Source organism: Macaca thibetana, chromosome 5, assembly GCF_024542745.1.
Source record: "Macaca thibetana thibetana isolate TM-01 chromosome 5, ASM2454274v1, whole genome shotgun sequence".
NCBI lineage: Eukaryota > Metazoa > Chordata > Mammalia > Primates > Cercopithecidae > Macaca > Macaca thibetana.
In genome coordinates this window covers 84,189,127-84,216,030 of record NC_065582.1, presented here as the reverse complement: position 1 = coordinate 84,216,030, position 26,904 = coordinate 84,189,127, and the positions used below count along the sequence as shown (strand labels likewise).

The following is a 26,904-nucleotide window of genomic DNA, read 5'->3' as shown; positions in this document are numbered from 1 at the left end:
AAAATTATTAAAATACATTTATGATTTGTACACTCTATGTATTATACTTAAATAGAAATGTTTATTCATACAAGGGATAAGTGAGTTTGGGAGTTGGGGGGATTTGACTGGTAAATATGGAAGAAAAAATGTTGATAGTATTTACCCTCATATTTTCCACATGATTTCCTTTTCTCATCTCTGTCTCTTTTCTTCTCATCACATAATCACATTGTAAGTGTTTCAGTAGAAGAAGTGTGGTGATGGTGTTAGGATTAGGGATGGAAAAAGCAAAATTAAGGTTATTCCCTTCTCCGTTGTATTAGTCTATTCTCACACTGCTATGAAGAAATACCCGAGACTGGGTAATTCAAAAAGAAAAGAGGTTTAATTGACTCACAGTCCCACATGGCTGGGGAGGTCTCAGGAAACTCACAATCACAGTGGAAGGCACCTCTTCACAGGGTGGCGAGAGAGAATGAGTGCGGAGTGAAGAGGGAAGCCCCTTACAAAACCATCAGATCTTGTGAGAACTCACTATCACGAGAACAGCATGGGGGAAACTGCCCCCATGATTCAATTATCTCCACCTGGCCCTGCCTTTGACATGTGGAGATGATTACAATTCAAGATGAGATTTGGGTGGGAGCACAGAGCAAAGTCATGTCACCCACCCATTTCCTCCTGTTTTAATTCTGTGTTCCATTCTGCATAATGAATACTTTAGCAGAAGGAAATGGAGGAGAGTAGGAGTTTTAAGTGAGAAGATCAAACTTTCCTCTTATTCTCCCCAGTCTTGATAAATTAGTCCTGCTGCTAGATTAACACTGGAAGAGGGTGCTTGAGGAGTCACGGTCAGTTATAGGGTCAACTGTTGTGAAGGGGAAGAGTCAGAAAATAACTGATGGTGACAATAAGTAGGGAAATGAAACACCAGTGAATATTCCAGGCTGTATCTAATGGAAACGGAATAGCTGAACAGTGGAGATCATGGTCATTAGAGATAGACCAGCATTGAAATTCTATTACTGTCTGACTTTGAGCAACTTACTTATTCCCCAAATTCTCAATTTTCCCATCTGCAGTATGTATGAAATACCAATGCCTATTTCAATTAAGTTGTAATGATTAAATAAAAATAATGTACATAAAATGCTTATGGATACCTGATATAGTTTGGCTCTGTGTCCCCACCCAAATCTCATGTCCAAATGTAATCCCCATGTGTCAGGGGAGGGGCCAGGTGGAAGGTGATTAGATCATAGTGGCACATTTCCCCTTACTGTTTCATGAATAGTGAGCTCTCAGGAGATCTGATGGTTTTAAAGTGTATGACATGTCCCCCTTCACTCTCTCTCTCTCTCTCCTGCCACCATGTGAAAAAGGTCCTTACTTACCCTTCACCTTCAGCCCTGATGGTAAATTACCTAAGTCCTCCAAGTGTCATACTTCCTGTTAATCCTGTGGAACTGTGAGTCAATTAAACCTCTTTTCTGCATAAATCACCCAGTTTCAGGTAGTTCTTTATAGCAGTGTGAAAATGGACTAATACTTGATGCAGAATAGGCACTAAAAATATGTTAACTGGGAAAATTATGATAGTGATAGAGTGTTTCAGAATCTCACATCAACAGTCTTTTATTTTATGACCTTTTTAGGTTGAATAGCCCTGAGATCAACAATGTCACTGGTTGAAGAGGGCTGTCCATTTCATGTGATAGAGGGCTCTTTAGGCGGCTTCTATACTCATTAGGTTCACAAAATGTGAACTGTTCCAGATGACTAGTAATAAGACATTTTCACTGATGGCAGTTGATGTTTCTCCTTTCTGACACATCAAAGTCTATCAAAAACTGAATCCCTTGCAGTCTGACATCACTCTATATGCTGCAAAATGTCTTATACTAACTTTAATTTTTTAGGCACCTAGTATTGAGCACCTATTATCTATCTGACACTGCTTACACTGATAATTTAAAATTAATAGATACATTTGGTATTCTCTGTTAAAGGAGAAAAACAAAAAGATGAACATAACATTGGAGGATAAGTGTTATGACAGACAAAACCTGGCAGGTTATGGAAACACAGAAAGAGAATGTCCAAACCAGAATAACTGAAATGGGCAGAAGGATGATAAGGAAGGATGCCTGGAGAATGTGATGGGTGAGTTGAGTTTTAACAGGTGAGCAGGAATTAGCCAAATTAGAAACCCGGTTTCACCGGGTTAGCCAGGATGGTCTCGATCTGACCTCATGATCCACTCACCTTGGCCTCCCAAAATGCTGGAATCACAGGCATAAGCCACCACGCCCAGTCACTTCTTTCTGATATTGTCTTGTTCTGTGACTCTGTATTTAATGGATATTCATCAAGAATGAAAAGGCAACTTCATTGTGTAAAAGTCTGAATGATTTTACGTGCAAAAACTGTAGACTACAGCCTATCTTACATGCATTCCAGGATTAGGTAAAACTCATTCAGAAAATAATAAGCCTTATTCTATTTAAACACCATTCAGATGGAATAATTCTTGCCTGATTTTAAAATCTGAGCACCCAAATACTCACTAAAATTTTAGTGGGTTTACCCAGATAAATAAATCTCTTTATAAATACCTGCTTTTTGAGATCCTTTTCTTCAGGACTTTATTTTTTATTAAACTCAAAATTACATGAGAAGAATAATTCCACAACATGAAATAAGAACTATGCACAATTTATTAGGAATGATAATACATCTGGCTGGATTTTCAAAACTACAAGCAATATCCAGAGTGATTCTGGTATTTACTTCCAAGCCATTCACATTAGATAACTGGTATCTCAAAATTAGTCTTGTCTGAATGTTCATATTCTGAGTCTATAATCTATATGTGTGTGCCATGCCAATTTGTATTAAATGGTGCCTAATTTCAGTGTCTCTACTAGAAAGGCTCAAACTTCAGATTTCACCAACAGTCTTTCTATGGTCCTATAGTTTTATGCTGATATCTATGTGATACTGAAATTTAAGGTGTACTTTGTTTCAATATGCTCTGCAAAATGCCAACCATGGTTGCTTATTTCTTGGCGATGACATTCCTTGTGCGTTCTCCAATCTGTACTTTGGTGTTGTATATGTGTTCACACAAGTACCTAAATTTTTGGCAGAGAGAAGGCACCAGATTGGCAATAAAGCACCTGAAAATAGCTTTTCACTATGAAAAATGTTGGACTCTATGCTTCTTATAACACTATCAAAGATACTCATTTCACTACCATTTCATCTTAGTCCAAACCCTACCATGTAATAATTCAAGATTTTAATGTTTAGATTTTTGTGCCCCCTATAAACAGAATTCACTAGATATTTATAAGCTCTGTATTTACTAATTGAAGATAAAGTAAATACCATATCTTACAAGAAAATTATACAAGCCAATACTTAATATGTAATTTGCAGCGTAGCTCGATGAATCTAATATGTGGTTTCGTATAGTTTTACTTGGGCAACTTTGAGAACAATGAATGTGCATGGAATGTTCATTGAAGACTTTGATTTTTAAAAATTCTATTAATAAAATCTATGAACCATATTGTCCTCGCCCCAATCTATATTTTGACTGTCAAAATCTCTTTCCTACCTGATCACATATAAGTTTATAGACAGAGAAAGGAAACTGTTTTCTTTGTTTTAAGAAAAAGAAAAGAAGAGGTACTTTTTAACACTTAGAATCCCACTAGCCTGGTCAAAAATAATTTTCATTGTTTACTTTTATTGCCCTCATCAATAGATCCAATTGTATTTCTGTTTAACCCCTTTATTTTTTGAATTCACTTTTACCTTTCTGATCTCATCTTTGCTTATTTCATTCAGGTTTTTAAGAATTACTTTACCTCTCTATGCTTATAAAACTTCTAAGGACTTCTAACAGGCAATTGTGTAATATCAAAGCCAATTGTCTCTAGTCAGACAATTTTAAATATGTGCAGTGATAGTTGTTACCCATAACAAAATTTTAAGATTAATCACATTAGGGTCTGTCAAAAAATGCAAATGTCATAATAATTTAGTTATATGCTCTCTTTTTTATGTGGTTCTGTTTTTTGGGGAATACATATTTTATATAGCTTAAATTCCTTACTTATGAGCATAAACCAGAATAAAATAAAGGAGTGGATATAAATCTAGATAGTTGCTCTTTTAATTCAGGGTAAAAGGCTGCTTTCATGTCACCTCAGGCAGGGAGCAAAGCTACTCCATGAAAATTGATCCATAGCCATCCTTCTACCCTGACCATTAACACTAAGGTGGGTTCAGGGAAGGATCAGAACACGTCTGTGTTTTGCTTTCAAGTCACAAACTTTGCCATTTTATAGCTACAGAGGCAATCAGTACAACTGTGCAGAACTTCTGGAAGATTGGCACAAAGCATTTTAAAAATCACTTTCTAGTCTATATTAAATTCTTCAAAAATACTTATGAAGAAACAGGAAGTAACTAACTTTCTTTACCTTTGCGAGAATTGGCTCGTGAGAAAAGGTAATATATGAAACTTGTAGTGTTTTAAAAATCTTCATACTGTAGCCAAAAAAAAAAAAACTTAATAGATAAACAAACTTTCCTAGTAATTTAATTTTTACTTTAGGGTTTCTTTAACTCTTAAAACTTCTTTATTAACAGTAAATTTTCTTTATTTTATTCTTTTCCTAATTTTCTATGACTAGTCTTTTTTATTCCAACTCCAAGCTTGTACAACAACTCAGCAAATGTCTTGGGGTGAATGCCTGAACCCAAGGCCTCTTTACTCTTGGGGCCAAGTCTGTCTGACAGATTCTGGAATTACTGATTGTCAGGCTGATTTCTCTTCCCATCTCCACACTTGGTCTGTCCTGCCTTGCACAGAGGCATGTAGACACCCCAGTATACTTGTCTAGACTCTGCTCACACCTATGGTAATAACTATTCCTCAGGCCAAGGTGTGCGGTACATGCTGGACCCAGTCTTGGAAAAAGAGGTACTGTAGGACCTAGAAGCAGGCTTGGGTGATTTGAGTGTGGGATTCTAGATTTCTGTGTGTCATGGCATCTGATCATAAAATCAGTGGGCAGGTCCTGGGTGAGTGCATCCTCTTGGCCCCATGGACTCCTGACCCATTGAAGAGGTGAGGTCCTGGAGAGCCAGGGTAGGCCCCTCTAAGTTCAGGGCTTAAAGCTGGGTCTCGGTTTTCCAGGTTAAAAGTTATTATTGTGGAGAAGCCATCTAGATACATGTGAGGAAATAATAGATATTATATAAACAGGATTATTCCCAGCCATGAACCAGCCCATGTTTAATTAAAAATGTGGAATTGAAAAGTAAATATGTTTTATAATGAACCCCAAGCTAAAGAAAACAAAATTATAACAAAGAATCAAAGAAGGAAGTGAGTTTTTTCATGTCAATGAAAATACTCTGAGAATACTAGGCTAGTCATCACTCATTCCATGAATGTTTTATAGGTACCTGTTATGTCTCCAATGCTGTACTATGTGCAAGGAACACATCAATGAAAGGAAATGACAACATATCTGTCCTCATGCAATTTATGTTCTTCATTACATAACAGTATATAGAGAGACAAACAATAAAAAAGTATGCAGAAAGTTATCATGTATATAATTGGCATAGTAACTAGAAATATTTATAAGGTGAATAAATACAATAAGCAGTGGAAGATGAGCGTTGCAGGCAGGGATGAGTAGTGCCAAGTTTCTGTGGTGGAAAATGGCTTTTCATGGGACAATATGAGATGAGGTTGAAGAAAAGACTATTCAGCACCTTGTAGACTATGATAAGGATTTTAATTTTATTCCAGGAGAAATAAGAAGTCCTTAAAAGGTTTGCAGCAGGAAAGTTTCAGATATAATGTACATTTTTGAGAGATGGCTATATTAGTTAGCTTGGGATGCCATAACATAAAACTGTAAACTGGGTGGTGTAACCGGAAACATATTTTTCTCATATTCTGAAAGCTTGGAATTCTGAGATCAGGGTGTCAACATGGTCAGATTCTGGTGAGGAGGACTGTCTCCCAGGTTGCAGACGGCCATCCCTTCACTCTCAGTGTGTTTTTTCATGGCAGATACGAGAGAGAGACAGAAAAAGAGACAGAGGAGACAGCGCACAAGAGCGCTTTGGTGTGTTTTCTTATAAAAACACTGATCTCATCATGAAGGCTCCACCTTTATGACTTCATTTATTATAATTAACTCCCAAAGTCTCCATCTCCAAATACTATCCCATTGGGAATTAGGGCTTCAACATATGAATGGGGGGGACACACACCTTCAGTCCATACCAGTCGCTGGTTGCTGTGGAGAGAGGTACAAGTGGCAGGAAGGAGACCAGAAAGAAGGCTATTGTGTTCCAAGAGTAATGACAGTCAAGAATGTTATCACACAGCACAAGTTACTCGAGAGTCTAACTAAGACAACATAAAATGCTTTTGGATATTTCCATCTGATAGCCATATTTTAAAAATCACCTTGAACATTTTGCAATTCTCAAGCATTATGTTTATGTACTATTTGTGCAGATAAAAAGTGGATGTGGGAGGAAAAGGCCAAGAGCAGGTCAGTCTTCCTTTTCAGTCCCTGCCCGTATAACGTGTCAGAAAGTGTGACAATATTAAATGGATGGGAATAAGAGAGTGGAGTGGATTTAAATCCAGCTTCTATGTAAAGATTTTCTGGGATCCTAATATCAACCCCACCTAAAATGTTTGCTTCAGGACACAGATTTCAGCCAAATAACAGACCAAGCTAGGATGAAAATATGGGGACGCTAAGTCAAATTCCTTACTCTTTTGCTGCCACCCTACCTCCCCCCGCTATCTTTCTTCCCCACCTTCCTGTATTTGCTCTGAATCTGTGTTGTTGCCCTCTTCTTGCTCAGCTCACTGATTCAACTTTACTGGACCCCAGCTGTTTGCAAAGCACTATTGCCTTTTCCTGAAATTCTCTCCTAGGTTCTCAGACACTTGTTTAAATTGTTAAATTGGGTATTAATTCAACTAGGGGTAAGGAGCGGGGGGAAGACCACAAGCCGCCTCATTTCAGCAGTTCCCTGATAGCTTTCCCAACTCCAAAAAGTCAGTTTCAACCAAGTGTGCTACTACATGTGCAAAAAAGCAATGCTACGGCAGCTATCTGAGAGTATGACAGTGAAAAAAATATATACTATTTCCAGTCACTGAGTAAAATAATTATTAAAGTGTACACCATAGCTGCTGTAGACAGTTATGTACTATGGGGAATGCAGCAATAAATGAACTGGTGTCTGCATTTATGCCCCTATGCCCTGACAACATGGCCTCATTAATTCAAGGAGGCCCTATTAAAAGGGTGGCAAGTGGTTTGCAACCTTGTTTTCTCACCCATTAACCACAGCACCCTGACCACAAGATGGCCTTTTTTATGTATTATTACATAATGCCAGTCTGATTTTCCCAAACATAGCTCGCACAGTATAACAAAAAACCACTTGGCTTTGGCCAAACGAGGCTCAGCTGCCTGCAGCCCAAGTGACACGCCCTCCTGTCACTAGAGAGTTATGATCTAGTTGAGAAACGAAAAATGAAATAACCACTGAACAATTCCAGACAATGTAAAAATAATCTCTATTGAATTCAACTGTGAAAAGGACATCCCAAGCGAACTCTTATTCATACTAGCTCAAGAATACTGTGTTACTCAAGTTTCAACAATTCGGACTGATTCATTTCTCAAGCTGTCTCCATTGTTTTTCTCCTGAAGAAAGTCTATAAAGATGCTGCAAGTAAAGCCCGTAAGAAAGCTGTAGAGCTGAATTCCATTCCTCCTGGGCTGCTCTTCCAAAAACAGCCTTCATTAACCATGGATAAGTAACATGGAGGCACCAGGCTTAGAGAGCAAACCTTTGAAATTAGATATTATCATTGCCAATAAATCTATTTGGCAACTTAACCCCTAATATAACACCCACTAAAAGATGATATAGGTATATATGTAAATAGAGATATAGATACATAGATATGCATTAGATATAGTGACTACTACATGCAAAGTTCTGATGCTCTATCAGTGAGTAAAAGAGGTGAGGGGAAATAGTCATTAAATAAATATGCAATTTATTATATGATCACTATTATGATATGTGCTTTGAAGAAGAAATTAAGTGCTTTGAAAACTTATAATGAGGCTTTGACCTAGTCTTGGGGACCTGAATTGGCTGTTAGGATTCGGTTTTAGCACTAATAATAATAAATAAACTTGCCCTCTTTTACTTAGAAGTGGTCTGGCTTCCCTGCTAGGTAGTGACTCTGCTAAACTCTACACAGGCCACAGAAGAACTTTGTTCATATTTCGCAAGTTCCACAGTCCATCTTCTGAAAAACTACATGACAGTGATCTCAGGAGGAAAGATAACCAGGACCAAGGTCCTCATACCTAATCTCTTTAGTTTACCTGTCTCAGCAGGACCAGCGCTGCCCTCCCAGTTATCCATCAGGATGAGGACACTTATCTCTATACAGTTCTATATATGCCCTTAAATCTGACCAAGTTCTACCTCCCCTCCACACCACTCTAAATTCTTGTTTTGTGGCTTTTGAAACTCATAGTCTGCTTGCAGCTAACCCTTTTATCTCTGTCTTTTTTCTGGTCATTCTTGTTACCTTTGGGCTCTCACTGAAACTTGGCCCTCCCCAAGGTCACAGCTTCCCCTGAAGCCTTCTCAAGTGGTTGCTCTTTTCTCAACCATACCTTATGTCTTGCTGGTACTTGCCCTTCCTTGCTAATTTCTATATGCTTCCTAATAAATACATACTCATGCACACACATACACACACTGAAAATACTCCCCTGTCTGATGACACTACCAGTTGACAGCAACTAACATTTACATAGGTTGAACATCCCTTATCTCATCCTAAGGACCAGAAGTGTTTCCTATTTCAGATTTTTTCAGATTTTGGAATATTCGCCTATACATGCCTGTTGTTCACTCGATCTGAAAATTCAAGCATGGCAGGGCTCAAAATGATTACCTTGTTCCAGGCACCGATCTGACTTAATATACACAAAAACACTGAGTTACATATGTTCCTATCCTTATTCTACTGATGCACTTGAGGTACTGGGACATTGGATGAAATATTCACAGTTAAACAGCTAGGAGGTGTTAGAGTGGGGATTTGTACCCTGGAAGTGTGGCTCCAGAGTTCATCTTCTTAAAGACTATGTCATATTTGCCTCCCATCACTTGCTGGCCTGTGATGCAGTGATGATCTTAGTTCTGTGTATTAGTCTGTTTTCATGCTGCTGATAAAGACATACCCAAGACAAAAGAAAGAGGTTTATTGGACTTATAGTTCCACATGGTGGGAAGGCCTCACAATCATGGCAGAAGGTGAAAGGCACATCTCACATGGTGGCAGACAAGAGAAGAGAGCTTGTGCAGGGAAACTCCCCTTTTTAAAAACCATCAGATCTTGTACTACTTACTCACTACCATGAGGATAGCACAGGAAAGACCTGCCGCTATGATTCAGTTACCTCTCACCAGGTCCCTTACACAACACATGGGAATTCAAGATGAGATCTGGGTGGGGACACAGTCAAACCATGTCATTCCACTCCTGGCCCCTCCCAAATCGCATGTCCTCACATTTCAAAAACCAATCATGCCTTCCTAACAGTACCCAAAGTCTTAACTCATTTCTGCATTAACTCAAAAGTCCACAGTCCAAAATATCATCTGAGACAAGGCAAGTCTCTTCCACCTATGAGCCTGTAAAATCAAAAGCAAGTTAGTTACTTCCTAGATACAATGGGATTATAGGCATTGAGTAAATACAGCCATTCCAAATAGGAGGAATTGGCCAAAACAAAGGGGCTACAGGCCCCATGAAAGTCTGAAATCCAGCAGGACAGTCAAATCTTTCAAAGTTCCAAAATGATTTCCTTTGACTCCATGTCTCACATCCAGGTCACACTGATGCAAAAGGTGAGTTCCCATGGTCTTGGGCAGTTCCACCCCTGTGGTTTGTTAGGGTACGACCTCTGTCTTGACTGCTTTCATGGGCTGGCATTGAGTGTCTGCAGCTTTTCCAGGCACACAATGCAACTGTCAGTGGATATACCATTCTGGGGTCTGGAGGATGATGGCCTTCTTCTCACAGCTCTACTAGGAAGTACCCCAGTAGGGACTCTGTGTAGGGGCTCCAACCCCACATTTCCTTTTCACACTGTCCTAGCAGAGGTTCTCCCTGAGAACCCTGCCCCTGCAGCAAACTTGTGCCTAGACATCCAGGCATTTCCATACATCCTCGGAAATCTAGGTGGAGGTTCCCAAACTCCAATTCTTGACTTCTGTGCACTGGCAGGCTCAACACCACATGGAAGCTGCCAAGGCTTGAGGCTTGGACCCTCTGAAGCCACAGCCTGAGCTCTACATTGGCACCTTTCAGCCATGGCTGGAGCGGCTGGGGCACAGGGCACAGGGCACCAAGCCCTTAGGCTGCAAACAGCACAGGGACCATGGGCCCAGTCCACGAAACCACTTGTGCCTCCTAGGCCTCTAGGCTTATGATGGAAGGGGCTACCTTGAAGAACTCTGATATGCCCTGGAGACATTTTGCCCACTGTCTTTGGGATTAACTTTCAGTTCCTCATTATTTATGCAAATTTCTGCAGCCAGCTTGGATTTCTCCTCAGAAAATGGGATTTTCTTTTCTATCTCATTGTCAGGCTGCAAATTTTCCAAATATTTATACCCTGCTTCCCTTATAAAACTGAAGCCTTTAACAACACCCAAGTTACCTCTTGAATGCTTTGCTGCTTAGAAATTTCTTCCACCAAATATCCTAAATCATCTGTCTCAAGTTCAAAGGTCCACACATCTCTAGGGCAGGGGCAAAATGCTGTCAGTTTCTTTGCTATAACATAATAAGAGTCACCTTTGCTCCAGTTCCCAACAAGTTCCTCATTTCCATCTGAGACCACCTCAGACTGGATTTCATTATCCATGTCATTATCAGCATTTTGGTCAAAGCCATTCAACAAGTTTCTAAGGAGTTCTACACTTTCCCACATTTTCCTATCTTCTTCTGAGCCCTCCAAACTATTCCAAACTCTGCCTGTTACACAGATCCAAAGTTGCTTCGCCCTTTTTTTGGGCATCTTTTCAGCAGCACTCCACTCTACTGGTGCCAATTTACTGTATTAGTCTGCTTTCCTGCTGCTGATAAAGACATACCCAAGACTGGGCAATTTACACACACACACACACACACACACACACACACACACACAAAGAGGTTTACTGGAGTTCCACGTGGCTGGGGAGTCCTCACAATAATGGTGGAAGGTGAAAGGCACATCTCACATGGTGGCAGACAAGAGAAAAGAGCTTGTGCAGGAGAAATTCCCCTTTTTAAAAACCATCCTATCTCATGAGGCTTATTCACTATCATGAGAACAGCATGGGAAAGACCTGCCCCCATGATTCAGTTACCTACCACCAGGTCCCTCCCACAAGACTTGGAAATTCAAGATGAGATTTGGATAGGGACACAGTCAAACCATATCACTCTGAAACCATGGTTTTTCCCTCTGTTACTGGTCCTGTGATCAACCTTGGTGACTTCAATAGATGGGGAGAAAATTCAACACGTAGGCCTCATGGTTCCTTAATGCCATTCCCCCAATCATGCACTCTCCTGGATGTCCTCTTGATCTTGTCATTGCCAATAACTGTTCCATCTCCCAAATCCCACTCTCAAATACTCAAATAACACCTTTCATGCTTCCACTTATAGACTCTAGCACCTCCACTCCTACGATTGTTCTACCACACCATACTTCGTTTCTTCCTCACTCACTTGCATTCCATGCCTGATTACAATCATGTCCTTGCACTCTCCTCTTTCCTTTTCCTTTTCTTTCTCAATCCTTCTTTCTTGACAGGATTCTAATCCAGGTTGAATCTAGCTCTTCACCTACACTCATAATTCTGCGCAGCTGAACATGAAGTGAAAATGAAGTCATGATAATTTTAAATTTATAAAAGCAAACGTCAGCACCACCTAGTAACTCTACCTTTTACTAATCAGATATCTTTCCTAGTCTACAACATAACTGAATTTTACTTACTTTCCTTTCTCTACAAACCTGAAACATCACATATTTAATCTTGTATAAGTGATAATTTTGCCTAATATTGTCTGAGCAAATATAAATCAGTGACCATCCTCATCCTTCCACCTTCAAACTTCCAACCTACCTGCATTCATGAATTTGTACTCTGTCTCTCCTCCCTTCAAAAGGGATGGTATTCCAAGCCCATTTCCAAAATCATTGTTTTAAAAATTTCACAATATAATTAACTTTACTATGTAGAAATCCAGCAATGTATTACAAAAATGTAAACAAAGAAAACCAAATGAACCTATATCAAATTTTTTTGAGGTTTTTTTTTCTAGCTTCAGTACTGTTTTTCTCTCAGGATGTATCCCTGTGGTTTTATTTTGCTTTTCCCCAAAGTAATTGTGCACCTATCAACACGATTGATTGTGGAAATAAGTAATAGATGTAGCATCATCACTTTCTTATTGGTTTCTCATAATGAATTCAGCATTTCTCAGCATATTGAGCTTCTAAATTATTAATCTTATACATAGTCCAAAAACACATTCATAACATAGAACATATACTATAGAGAGAACAAACTATACTCTGGTGTCCAGTGTTTGTGACAACACAAACCAGAAGAGAAAAGCTTGAACTGTTTGCATATCACCAACACAAAAAGATGAAAAAACATTTAAATGTAAGAGCAACTTAAGCAAACTTTTATCTGCTTATCTCCTAGATAGTTTGATATAAACAATATCAAATAATTTATTTCAATTTTCTGTCCAATTCTTTTTTTCTATTTATTTTTGGTTTTTATTTTTTATTTCAATAGGTTTTTTTGTATGAGTGGTGTTTGGTTACATGAATAAGTTCTTTGGTGGTGATTTAGTGTACACCATACCCAGTGTGAAGTCTTGTATCCCTCACGCCCCTCCCACCCTTCCCCCCAAGCCTACAAAGTCCATTGTATCATTCTTATACCTTTGCATCCTCATAGCTTAGCTCCCACTTATGAGAACATATGATGTTTGGTATTTTATTCCAAAAACCAAACATCACATGTTCTCACTCAAAAGTGAAGAGTTACTTCACTTAGAATAATAGTCCGCGGTTCCATTCAGGTTGCTGCAAATGCCTTTGTTTTGTTCCTTTTTATGGCTAAGCAGTATTCCATGGTGTATATACATACACATTTTCTTTATCCACTCGTTAATGGATGGGCATTTGGGCTGGTTCCATATTTTTGCAAATTGTGCTGCTATAAACATGTGTATGCAAGTGTCTTTTTCATATAATGACTTATTTTCCTCTGGGTAGATACCCAGGAGTGGGATTGTTGGATCAAATGGTAGACCTACTATTAGTTCTTTAAGAATCACCATACTGTTTTCCACAGTGGTTGTACTAGTTTACATTCCCCCCAGCAGTGTAATAGTGTTCCCTTTCCACTCCATCCACACCAACATCTATTTTTTTTTTATTTTTTGATTATTGCCATTTTTGCAGGAGTAAGGTGGTATCACCTTGTGGTTTTGATTTATATTTCCCTGATAATTAGTGATGTTGAGCATTTTTTCACATGTTTGTTGGTCATTCATATATCTTTTTCTGAGAATTGTTTATTCATGTCCTTAGCCCACTTTTTGATGGGATTTTTTTTTTCTTGCTGATTTTTTTGACCTCCTTGTAGATTCTGGACATTAGTCCTTTGTCAGATGCATAGTTTGCTAAAATTTTCTCCCAGTCTGTGGGTTGGTTGTCTTTTTACTCTGCTGATTATTTCTTTTGCTGTGCAACAGCCTTTAGTTTAATTAAGTCCCACCTATTTATCTTTGTTGTTGTTGCATTTGCTTTTGGGTATTTTGTAAAGTCTTTGCCTAAGTCAATGTCTAGAAGGGTTTTTCTGATGTTATCTTCTAGAATTTTTAGCTTTCAGATCTTGGATTTAACTCTTTGATCCATCTTGAGTTGATTTTTATGTAAGGTGGAAGATGAGGATCCAGTTTTATTCTTCTTCATGTGACTTGCCAATTATCCCAGCACCATTTGTTGAATAGAGTGTTCTTTCCTCACTTTATGTTTTTGTTTGCTTTCTCAAAGATGAGTTGGCTATAAGTATTTGGGTTTATTTCTGGGTTCTCTATTCTGTTCCATTGGTCTTTGTGCCTAGTTTTATACCAGTACCATGTTGTTTCGTGACTATGGCCTTGTAGTACAGTTTGAAATCAGGTAATATGATGCCTCCAGATTTATTCTTTTTGCTTAGTCTTGCTTTGGTTATGTATGCTCCTTTTTGGTTTCACATGAATTTTAAGATAGTTTTCTCTAGTTCTGTGAAGAATGATGATGGTATTTTGATTGGAATTGCATTGAATTTGTAGATGACTTTTGGCAATATGGTCACTTTCACAATATTGATTCTACACATCCACTATGTGTTTTCATTGTTTGTGTCATCTATTATTTCTTTCAACAGGGTTTTGTAGTTTTTCTTGTAGAGGGCTGTCACCTCCTTGGTAGGGTATATTCCTAAGTATTTTATTTTTTATTTTTTACAGCAATTGTAAAAGGGGTTAAGTCCTTGATTTGATTCTCAGCATGGTCACTATTGGTGTATAGCATTGCTACTGATTTGTGTACATGAATTTTGTATCCTGAAACTTTACTGAATTCATTTATTAGTTGTAGGAGCTTTTGGGATGAGTTTTTAGGGTTTTCTAGGTATACAATCATATCCTTCGGCAAACAGCGATAGTTTGGCTTCCTCATTACTGATTTGGATGTCCTTTATTTCTTACTTTTGTCTGATTGCTCTGCCTAGGATTTCGAGTATTATGTTGAATAGAAGTGGTGAAAGTGGGCATCCTTTCCAGTTTTCCAGTTCTCAGAGGGAATGCTTTCAACTTTTCCCCATCTAGTATAATACTTACTGTGGGTTTTTCATAGATGGCTTTTATTACCTTGAAGTATGTACCTTCCGTGCCAATTTTGCTGAGGGTTTGAATCATAAAGGGATCTGGATTCTGTCAAATGTCTTTTCTGTGTCTATTGAGATGATCATGTCATTTTTGTTTTTAATTCTGTTTATATGATGTATCACATTTATAGACTTGCATATGTTAAAATATCCCTGTATCCCTGGTATTAAACCCACTTGATCATGATGGACTATCTTTTTGATATGTTGTTAGATTCATTTAGCTAATATTTTATTGAGGATTTTTGCATCTATATTCATATTCATCAGGGATATTGGCCTGTGGTTTTATTTTTGTTATGTGCTTTCCTGGTTTTGGTATTACAGTGATACTAAATTCATAGAATGATTTAAGGAGTATTTCCTCTTTCTCTATCTTTTGGAATAGTGTCAATAGGATTGGTACCAATTCTTCTTTAAATGTCTGATAGAATTCAGCTGTGAATTCGTCTGATCCTGGATTTTTTTTTTTTTTTTTTTTTTTTTGGCATTTTTTAGTTACCATTTCCATCTGACTGCTTTTTATTGGTCTGTTCAGAGTTTCTATTTCTTGCTAGTTTAATCTAGGAGGATTGTATATTTCCAGGAATTTATCCATCTCCTCTAGGCTTTCTAGTTTGTGTGCGTAAAGGTGTTCATAGTAGCCTTGAATGGTCTTTTGTATTTCTGCAGTATTGGTTGTAATGTCTCTCATTTCATTTCTAATTCAGCTTATTTGGATCTTCTCTCTTCTTTTCTTGGCTAATCTCACTAATGGTCTATCAATTTTGTTTATCTTTTCAAAGAAGCAGCTTTTTGTTTCATTTATCTTTTGTATTGTTTTTGCTTCAATTTCATTTAGTTCTGCTCAGATCTTTGTTGTTTCTTTTCTTTGCTGGGTTTGGGATTGGTTTGTTCTTGTTTCTCTAGTTCCTTGAGTTGTGATGTTAGATTGTTTATTTGTGCTCTTTCAGACCTTTTGATGTAGGCATTTAATGCTATGAACTTACCTCTTACACCATGTTTGCTGTATCCCAGAGGTTTTGATAGGTTGTATCACTATTATTGTTCAAAGAATTTTCTAATTTCTATCTGGATTTCATTGTTGACCAGTGATCATTCAGGAGCAGGTTATTTAATTTCCATGTATTTGCATAGTTTTGTGGATTCCTTTTAAAGTTGATTTTCACTGTGGTCTGAGAAGTATTTGATATAATTTTGGTTTTCTAAAATGTATTGAGACTTGTTTTATGGCCTATTATATAGTCTATCTTGGAGAATGTTCCATGTGCTGACGAAAATAACGTATATTCTGCAGTTGTTGGGTAGAATGTTCTGTAAATATCTGTTAAGTCCATTTGTTGTAGGGTATAGTGTAAGTCCAATGCTTCTTTGTTGACTTTCTGTCTTGATGACCTATCTAGTCCTGTCAGTGGAATAGACCCCAGTGTCTATTTTTCCCATCTTTCTATCTATAGGTACCCCATGTTTAGCTTCCACTTATAAGTGAGAACATGTTGTATTTGATGTTCTGTTCCTGCATTAATTTGGTTAGGATAACGGCCTCCAACTGCATCCACATTGCTGCCATGAACATGGTTTCATTCTTTTTTCTGGCTGTCTAGTATTCCATGGTGTATACGTGCCACATTTTCTTTATCGAATCCACCATTGATAGGTACCTTGGTTGATTCCATGTCTCTGCTATTGTGAATAGTGCTGCGATGAACATACAAATACATGTGTTTTAATGGTAGAATGTTTTATTTTCCTTTGAGTATATACCCAGTAATGGGATTGCTGGGTCAAATGGTAGTTCTATTTTAAGTTCGTGAGAAATCTTCAAACTTCTTTCCACAGTGCCTGAACTAATTTATTTTTCCACCAACAGTATATGTGCATTCCCTTTTCTTTGTAGCTTTATCGACATCTGTCATTTTTTGGCCTTTCAATAATGGTGATTCTGACTGGTGTGAGATAGTATACCATCAGGATTTTGATTTGCAGTTCTCTGATCATTAGTGACGCTGAGCATTTTTAAAAGTGTTTATTGTCTGCTTGTATGTCTTCTTTTGAGAACTGTCTGTTCATGTTCTTTGCCCACCTTTTAAAGGGGGTATTAGATTTTGCTCGTTGCATTACGTTTCTTATAGATTCTAGTTATTAGACCTTTGTTGGATTCATAGTTTGTGAATATTTTCTCCCATTCTGTAGGTTGTCTGTTCACTCTGTTGATGATAGTTTCTTTTGCTGTGTAGAAACACTTTAGTTTAATTAAGTCCCATATGTCAACTTTTCTTTTTGTTGCAATTGCTCTTTTTAAAATAATTTCAACTTTTTTTTTAGGTTGAGGGAGTACATATGCTGGTTTGTTACATGAAACTACCCATGTCTTGACATCATCACTCACACAGGGATTACTTTAATCACTTCCTAGCAAGCCTCTTGATCCTCCAATTCATGCTATGCTTACTGCCAATATACATTTCCCTAAACATTGCTTATGTTAGTCTCTGCTCGAAAACAATCCAGATCTCCCTGCTTAAAATTCTGTGCAATGTAAATTTATTTGCTTAATTTTTAAGACATGTCAGAATGCCTATCCGTGTTTCCCACAAACTCTTTTGCCTAATAAGGTCAGTGTCTTCATGGCTATTTAAAAATCTGTTGCTTCTGAACATTTTCAAGTATTTTTCCCGTCACCTAAGCAGCAGTTTTCATCTCTGCTTCCTTTTAAGTTTCAGTCTATCCTTGAAGGCTAAGACCTACTCTCTCCATATTAACTTCCCAATCTGCATTTTTTTTTCTTCTCCCCTCTATGGTCCTGTAGCACTCATGGCATGTTCCACATAGATCAACACATGTCCACAAAAGTATTCAAAAGCTCATTCATTTTATCTTGGTTTTTCCAGCATTACCTCCTAGGAGGCAGGAACTGCATTTCACACAGGCTCCACAGCACTCGCACAGTAATGAACATAAAATGGGAATTTATTAGATAGACACTCAGAAGGTTTATGAACCCCCTTTTTGCCTATTTATATTTTCTAAAAAATCAATACATAATTAATATAAAATATTTACCTTTCATTTATTTCAGTAAAATATTACATACATGTATAGTATGAAATAGGTTTATAACCTCTATTTAAGAAAGGTTTCCAGGACTCTCAAAACAAACTAATAAGCACTTAGAATGATACTTTTATTTCTTCTCACTTTCTTTTCTTTTCTATACAGAGAACCTTGGCAATATCCTGAATTTAGTACTAAAAGCAAAAGATAAGGAAGATGTTATGTGGCCTCTGTTTAACAGAGACTGTTCTATACTGAAAACTTATGATATACTTTCCACCTTAGACAAAGCCAGACAGGTAAGATTTTCTTTATCATAGTGCTTAGCACAAGCTGGGGAATATAACTGCTCAATAAATTCTTGTTAAGTGATTGAATTTTTGATAATTCACTCAATAGAACCTTCCATTTCTGAAATATGCACATAATATCTTCAGGAATTAGACCTGAGTAGCATTTCCCAAGGCAATCCCTCATTCTAACTTTGAGAAGGAATGTGATTAATTTGAAGCTGCTATTCTAATTTTTCATTTTTAGATTTTTACTATTATCTTCTTTTAGGTTTTTACTATTATCTTGAGAAATAGCAGGCCAAGATCCTTACTTCCATACTACCAGCCATTTCTCTTGGGTAGCAAAACACTTTAGAGCTGTAGAAACAGTATTAGAAACCATGTATTCCAACCCATTCACTCTTCAGATGAGGAAAACATCTCTCAGGTTAGATGGGGCGGGCCAAGACAGAAATCAAACTCTTTTAAACAAGTAACTGCCTTACCTACATTTAAATAATGAAGGATGGCAAAATACCATGAAATCTCGGGGCTGAATAGAACTTACAGATGGTTCATTATTCTTTGTTTTAGCACTTCCAGTAATTGGCAAACAACTCTTTCTACAATGGAATGCCTCGAAAAATTAGAAATGTTCTCAAAAGAGTATTTCTCAGTGACTTATGTTGAATCAAAATTTGTCTTCCCAGAACTTTGCAGCAACAGCCCTAGTTTTGAATTCTCAAACAGTAGCAACAATCCGCTCCCTCTTCCATGGGACTGAACTAAACAATTTATACAACCCTTAAGATTTTGTCCTCCCAAGTTCCTCTGAACTTCCTTTTTATGGCATGACTTCCCTCTGTTTTGACAATAATCTTATTAGAATTTTGTTCTTGAATCTTAGAATGTTCTCAATTAAAGGCGACAAAAAAATCAAACTCAAGTTGGCTTAAAGAATAACTAAAAACTCCAGGGTAATTTAGGCATAGTTCCATCAGAGCGCTGGGTCCATTTTCCTGTGGTTTGCTCTGCTCCTCTTTAATCAGTGTTAACTTTCTCCCCAGCCTGACTTCCCTCCTGGTTGTTGGATGCCTGCCAGCAGTAATTAGTGCTGCATGATGCCTCATTCAGCAAGAAAGGCAGGTTGCTACCCATTAACTGCTGAAAAAAGGAAACACTGAGATTTACATCAATTGGCCACCCCTGAACCAATCCGTAAAACCAGGGGAATGCCACACACTGATAAGCTTAGGCCTGTATTAATTAAACCAATTACAGTGCAAAGGAAGATGGAATTTTCCTGATTGGCCTTAGCTGAGCATAGCTTACTGTTGAAGCTGGGGTGAGGTCAAGTTCACTCAAACCTTATCGCTGGTATCAACAGAGAAGGTGTAATGGATGTTGAGGAAAAAACCATAGCTTCTGTCCACCATGCATGTATACCTGTATGTAACACTCAGGATGGGTCTGACAAATGTTCAAGTTCAGTGAAATATTAGAAATTAGTCTTATGGCCATTTCCTTCATTTTGAAAATGTTCTTCTATTAACATAGTCTTACCTTGAATTCATTTTCTTTTTTAAAGCAGGTGTAATTGTTAGAGTTTGTGGTTACTGAAGTACCTAAAGTGGTTTTTTAAATTTCATTTTATACTGCTTTTGAGTTTAACTTTTAAAACCTCCCCACCAAGTGCATTCTTATGGAACTGTTTGCAAAAACCAAAACAGTACATTAATTCGGCTCCTCAATCTCCGTGTTCTGTTTTTTTATGCATTGTTCTATCTACTAAAACACTTCAAATTATGTTTCTAAAAGTCAATACGTTAGTTTACCCTTTGCAGACAGATGCCTCTTCACCCAGATTGGATTTTTATATGTGACCAAGACAAAGCCAAAGACAAAGCCATGAGACATACTGTGGGAAACCTTCCTGCAAGCTAATATCATATTAATAATTACATGCAGTTGTTCAACCAGCTTTACACATCTGCTTACATTCACTATTATTCAGTCATATTTCCACCCTTGTTCCCAAGGACATATGAGTGATTTCATCAAAATCCCTGCCTAAACACAAATATTGCAACCTCCCAACCCTCTAAAATCTCCCAGGCTACTCAACCTACAGAAAATTAAATAAGGCTAATTTGGCAGGAATGCTTTTAGTGCACTCAAACTGGATCTTAGAGGTTGTCTCATTATTTTCTAAGTGATTTCAATTCCTTGTTAAAGTAATCCATTCTAAAATGCTATTAAAGATCAACGTTGCTGATCTAATAGTTTCCAGAATCTACCTTTTAACCCTTTGAGAGAATTGGTGTGATATTTGCTTAGATCGCATCTTCTAGCAGTACTCCCCTTCTCTGTGATTTCTGTGGATTACTGCCAATCATTCTGTGATTACAACTGTAAGTCCTTTCGACACCTTGGAATGTAATTTGTCTATGACTGCAAACTTGAATTCATTTAGAATGTCTGGGTGGCTTCCTATCATCTCTTCTTTTTACTTTTTCTGGGACTTCAATTCATTGTTAATGGTGTTTTTCTAGCTGTTCTATTTTGATGATAACTTCTTCATAGTGGCAAGGACAGATTCAAAATAGGAGCAGAGTAATTCTGCCTCCTGCCTGTATTTGTTAGCCTCTCATCATCTTTTCTAAACAGTGGGCTGATGCACTATATTCTCATAATTATGATTCCTAGCTTTTGCAGAAGTACTTTTCTCTGCTGGGAACACTCTTCCTGTTCTGAAACTTTCTGTAATCTAACTTTTGTTCATCCATCAAGTCTTAGCAATAATCTCTCTGAGGAGTCTTCATTTATCCTGCGAAGCTAAATTAGATGCCCCTCCTATATCTTATGATACCTTATGATAGCCCTTTGGTGGAATTTAGTAGATTATATTGTAAATGTCCGTTAGCATGTCTGCATTCCCCATTTGACTATCAGTGGTTAGAGGATAAGGATCTTTCCTTGTTCTCTTCTGCAGAGATTTTCATAGTTCTTGGCACCAAATAGGTGCTTAATATTAATAATTGTTCAATGAATTAAACCTGTAAAGGTCCTTTTGGTTAACTTTGAGCATTGTTTTCTTTCTTATATTTTCTTCCAAGATTTATTTTACTGCCACATCAAGTTTCCTTGGTGGTTGAAAGTAAATCTAGAATAATGATTTCTTCATACTTTTTTTTTTTTTTCAGTAAAAATCTTCCTTGTCGAACCTCTGAGGTATTAATTTTTGGGGAAGCTTAAAATAATGTTTCTTATGATAAAAGGAAAAAATCTTCTACTATACATATATACTGGATCAGAAAATATGCTCATCAGAAATGTTTGAGGTGCATGGAGTATACTCCACAAATGGAAACATGAAAATAAAAGTGAGATGACTATTTTTGTAGAGACAAAATGAAACAAATTTCACTAGAATTTTTTTAAACACAAGATTTAAAAAAAACACATTTCAGTCATTAAGACAACTTTAATATTTTGAAAGCTTGAAAACTATATTTTTTATCAAATGCACTCAGTAAATTTTACAATCTTTAGTTTTTCTATTTACCCATGGTATTTCCTACTGATACATTTTTCTTACAACAATAAATCTCCTTAACTTATTCAATTTGTCACCTGTTCAGTAGTTTATAAAATTTTAAAGCTAATGGTATAACAAACTCAAATGATGATATTTTATATTTATAAGTGCATCCGGGGATGAATAAGTAATGAAAACACAGTCTGCTCCTACTAAAAGTGAGGGACTTATGAAGTTTAGCTACAAAGAGATGGAATGCTCTTGATTTCCTCTGATTTTAAAATTCAAGTAGATTTGATCCAGGTTGGTTCTTAAGGAGGTCATCAATAGAAAACACCCTATTACTTTTTCTTCTGTTCAGCACTGGATATGCAGTAATTTTCCTAATCTACTGCCACAGATTGAATGCATCGTTGCATTTTTTTCAAACTATCTTGTGTTATATGACATGTTTGATGACAGACTTTCCTGACCACAGTTTTCAATTAAACTTATCAGTCAAAGGTCATTTACAAGCAACTGTGATTGACTGAGAGTCAGAAGTATTATTTTCATTGATTAGGGTTTAAAGAGAAAAATTGTTGCCAATTGGTACAGTCGAAAGATATAGTACAAATAATCTGTAGCTACTTTTTAGCCAAGTGTAATGACAGATTTCAAGAGAGAGGACTTAAAAATGTCATCTTTAAATTTTTTAAAGAAAAATATTATTAATATAGTTATAATTCATTTGTATGCAGCCACCAAGAGAGAGAATATCTACAATGTAATACAATATAATGGCAACAACAGTGTAACACTAACACATAATATTTTATACCTCATGTTAATTGTCATTGTAAATACGAACTGTCATGTTTATATAAATTATAATATTTCCATAATAAATATAAGTCATCATATTATCTACTTTCAGTAGAATTAAGAAGATTGGCCTTCTAGTGCTGAGACACCATTAATTATCTGTACAATCTATGACAAATCATTTAAACTCTCTAGGTCTCAATGTTTTCTATGCATAAGTAGTAACCCCTCAAAAAATTAAAATCTACAAAGTTTGTAGTAGGGGGGCCTTGAGTTACTTTTAATATTTCATAAAGCTCTTGGGAACTTTGTACTTAACTACAATAAAAACTCATAAGCTCCACATAGTTTCTGATACATAAAAACTAGTTAATAATAAAGTATGAAATGAATAAGAGAATAAATGAAAAAGTAAATGAAAGAATGAATGAATGAATGAATAAAAATTAGAGCAGTAGGTTGATCTGCACTTTATATCAACTCTGTTGTCTACTGGTTATTTCTTGCTGATCTGATTTCCAATTATATGTGCTTGTGACTATTTAAAAATGAATTAGTCCAGGCACAGTGGCTCATGCCTGTAATTCCAGCACTTTGGGAGACCAAGGCAGGCAGATCATGAGGTCAGGAGTTCGAGACCATCCTGACCAGCATGGTGAAACCCCATTTCTACTAAAAATACAAAAATTAGCTGGGCATGGTGGTGCACGCCTGTAATCCCAGCTACTCCGGAGACTGAGGCAAGAGAATCACTTCAACCCGGGAGGCAGAGGTTGCAGTGAGCTGAGATCACACCATTGCACTCCAGCCTGGGCAATAGAGGCAGACTCCATCTCAAAAAAAAAAAAAAAAAAAAGAAAAAAAGAAAAAAGAAAAAAAAGTGAATTAACAATTACTTTTTCAATGTAATTTGAGGAGTAAAATATTTTTTAATACCCAGAGCAAGTCATGGGTATTAATAAAAATGATGCTTGGTAGCATTAATATTAGAAAATAATAGAAAAATGGAAATACATCTACCTATACAAGTACCATAAATCCTTTTCAGTGACTCTATTGCAGCTATGAGGAATTCTAAAGCTTTTTCACAGGGATTGTTGTCTATTACTTTCATCATTTTATGTGATATGATCCTACCTGTGACAATCCCTTATCCTAAAATCTCAACTAACAAATTGAAGAAATCAATAAAAATTATCTTACTTATAAGATATTAGTGGTTATCACTAATTTCATATAAACTCAATTTTATTTCATTTAAAGCTATATTTGCCTCCATAACTCCTCTTTTCACAATGATTGATTCCGAGGGTGAGGTATATTTTATTCCATCTAGAACGAGAGGTCCTGATCAGAGGGTAAAAGGTAGAAAAGTTTTTTCCCTTTATCCTTAAGGAAAATTGTTAGTCCTTCTCCTTATGTAAGGAAGAAAGTAAAATATTTTTTTTCATTTTTTGAAGTAACGTATGACAACTTAGTGCTATTTCCTCTAACTTTTCCCTGAATATGTTCCTGATTCCATAACAACCGTACTCATTCTTTATTTTGCTTATAGCTGAGTTGATACTAGGCTCCAATATTGTTGTTATTATTGATTTCACTGGCATTCTCTGTTATATAGTCTTCACTAAAAAGCCATGAATACAATTTATTGTGGTAAATTATACAAATACTTGTTCACAAAGCGAGAGTATTAACTGACATTTGTCTTTCCTGTTAAGTCTGTTCATTGATGTTGATCAATTCATTATTGTTTAATACATATAATTTTTATCAAATTTAAATGGACTAGACTGAATTATGCTGCTTTCTGGATAATAGAATTTTAAGTCAGCAGCATGTTTAATATGCATGGACAACCCCCCATAACCTCTCCAATAAATAAATAAACAAACAAACAAACAAATAAATGTATGGCATATCAGGAAACATGGTCTTTACTTGACACTGGGGGAAACACACATGTGTTTTCCCAATGTCATGTGTTAAACATATCTAAATATGTGTTGATACATTTAATGTGTGTTTTAATACATACATTTAAAAAATATAAAATCAATTAAATAAATATGTAAAATTAAATATAAAAATATATTTTATATTAAAATAAAATATAAAATTTATATTAAAATAAATATAAAAATATATTTTAACTTAAAAATATATTGTAACTTAAATATATTTTTATATTTAAGTAAAAATATATTTCTTAAATTTAATAACTATATCCTTGCTCTCTCAGGACAGAACTTTTCAAGGTCAAAAATTAAATTAAAATTCTTATTTAGAAAGTTAAGAAAGCACTGAAATTATTTTGACTTTAGACTATGTAGTTAATCTTATCGAATCTTAGTTTCCATTTTTTTTTTTCTGTCCCACAGGACAGAAGGCACAGAAGACAAAGCCTATGGCTCACCAAAGTGATAAATCCAGTAGCGCATACCTACATAATGCTGGGATCCTAAATGACTCTACCCTGTGTATGGTGTGTACCAGTAATAAATCCACCCCACAGCACAAGAGAGGGAAATTCTTTGCTATGATTTTTGTGCTAAATTCAGACAAAGTATCTCCCCTGAACATTCATAGCCAAAGAACACTCCTCATGCTGATTTGTACACTGAATCCACATTGACCTAGTGGCCTAACAAACCTAAATCCAACAATCTGTTTAAAGTGGTCCCAAATAGTAGTTACTTCAGAGATCTCAGATAAACCTAGGCAAATTATCTTTGAGGGAATACACATTCTATCCAGGCTTCAAAGGATTTCTACAGATAAAGTTCCAAGAAACATGAATTTACAGTCAAAATTTATAAGATAATACCCACAATAAATCACTTGATAGAGTCCAACAGAAACAACAGATGACAGAAAGACTTTAGATGTAGAATATAAAATTATATTTCAATCTGTCTAAATAAATAAAAGATATATATATAAAGCATTATAAAAGAGTAAAACTATACAAATGCAAATCATATTGCAAAAGAGCCAAATGGAACTTCTGGAAATAAGATTATGTGTAACTGAAGTAAAAAATTTCAATGGATGAGTAAACAGCAAATTAGATACAGTTAATGGGAAATGTAATGACTACACTCAGTGCTGAAGAAATTGTCTATAATGTAACATGTAAACACAAGTAGTTGGAAAATATTGAAGAGAAGTTAAAATACATACAGAATAACATAAAATTTTTAATACACATGTCATTGGAGTACTACATTAAAAAAAAAAAAAAACTAGAAAAAAATGAGGAAGGGACAATATGAGAGATGGTATCTTAGGTCAGTTTTCCCAGAAGCAGACCCTGAGGCAAGGATTCATGGACAAGTGATTTAGAAACGCAATACTCCCTGTAGAGATCAGCAAGGTAGCATGGAAAGCAGAAGGGGGAAGAGAAGAAAGTCATGCCAGGGTGCAGTCTCAGATAAAGTCCTGCAAATACAGCTTTGGCCTGATCTTGCTGGAGAATGTTGGAGTAAGTTAACCTCAGAGTTGCCCAAGGCAAAGAAGGTAACTTGCTGTACTCCTACTTCTGTGGGACATTGGTCAAGGGCTGTGTGGAAGGAGTAAATTCTCAGGGACTTCTAGATTTCTGTATATGTGGATTAAAAACCCCCATAGAAAAAGTACCATTCTCAAAGAAGAGGCATAGTTGCAATTTGCCAGATAATAGTCAAAATTGCTTTCATACTTGTTTATTTTTTTCTTGGTTCCCTTTAATTTTGGCCTGGTCTCATAAACTCTTCAATGTGCATAAAAATAATGTCAAAATTTTGCCCTTCTTATAGTTGTCCTCAGTGAGACACTTGTTGTATTAAACTAATCCAACAATATTTTTAATTGAAAGTTTTACCTTTATTCTCAACTTTTATCATCTTTTCTTTGAAGTTTTCTTTTGTATTTTATATTTTGTTGGATAATGTTTCTTCTAATCCATTCTGAAGGTCTCTGTCTTTTGTCAGTGAGTTTAATACATTTACATTTATTGTAATTGTTACTAGGATTCATTTATTTCTTTATATTTGATTTTTTATTGCATATTTTCTGTGTATTAGTTTAATTTGCCTGTCATACTTTCCATTCAATTTCATACAAGAAGTTTCTTCTTCTCATATGAAAGTTAATATTGTATTT

At 36.3% G+C, this 26,904-nt stretch overlaps 1 long non-coding RNA gene across 1 annotated transcript; it reads left to right on the top strand.

The window, feature by feature from the left end:
• The first annotated feature begins 1,572 nt into the window (after positions 1-1,572).
• On the top strand, positions 1,573-26,601 carry LOC126955197 (uncharacterized). Its single transcript, XR_007725834.1, has 3 exons — positions 1,573-2,145; positions 18,313-18,446; positions 25,143-26,601. It is a non-coding gene; the product is annotated as an uncharacterized LOC126955197 (long non-coding RNA).
• Positions 26,602-26,904: the final 303 nt, after the last annotated feature.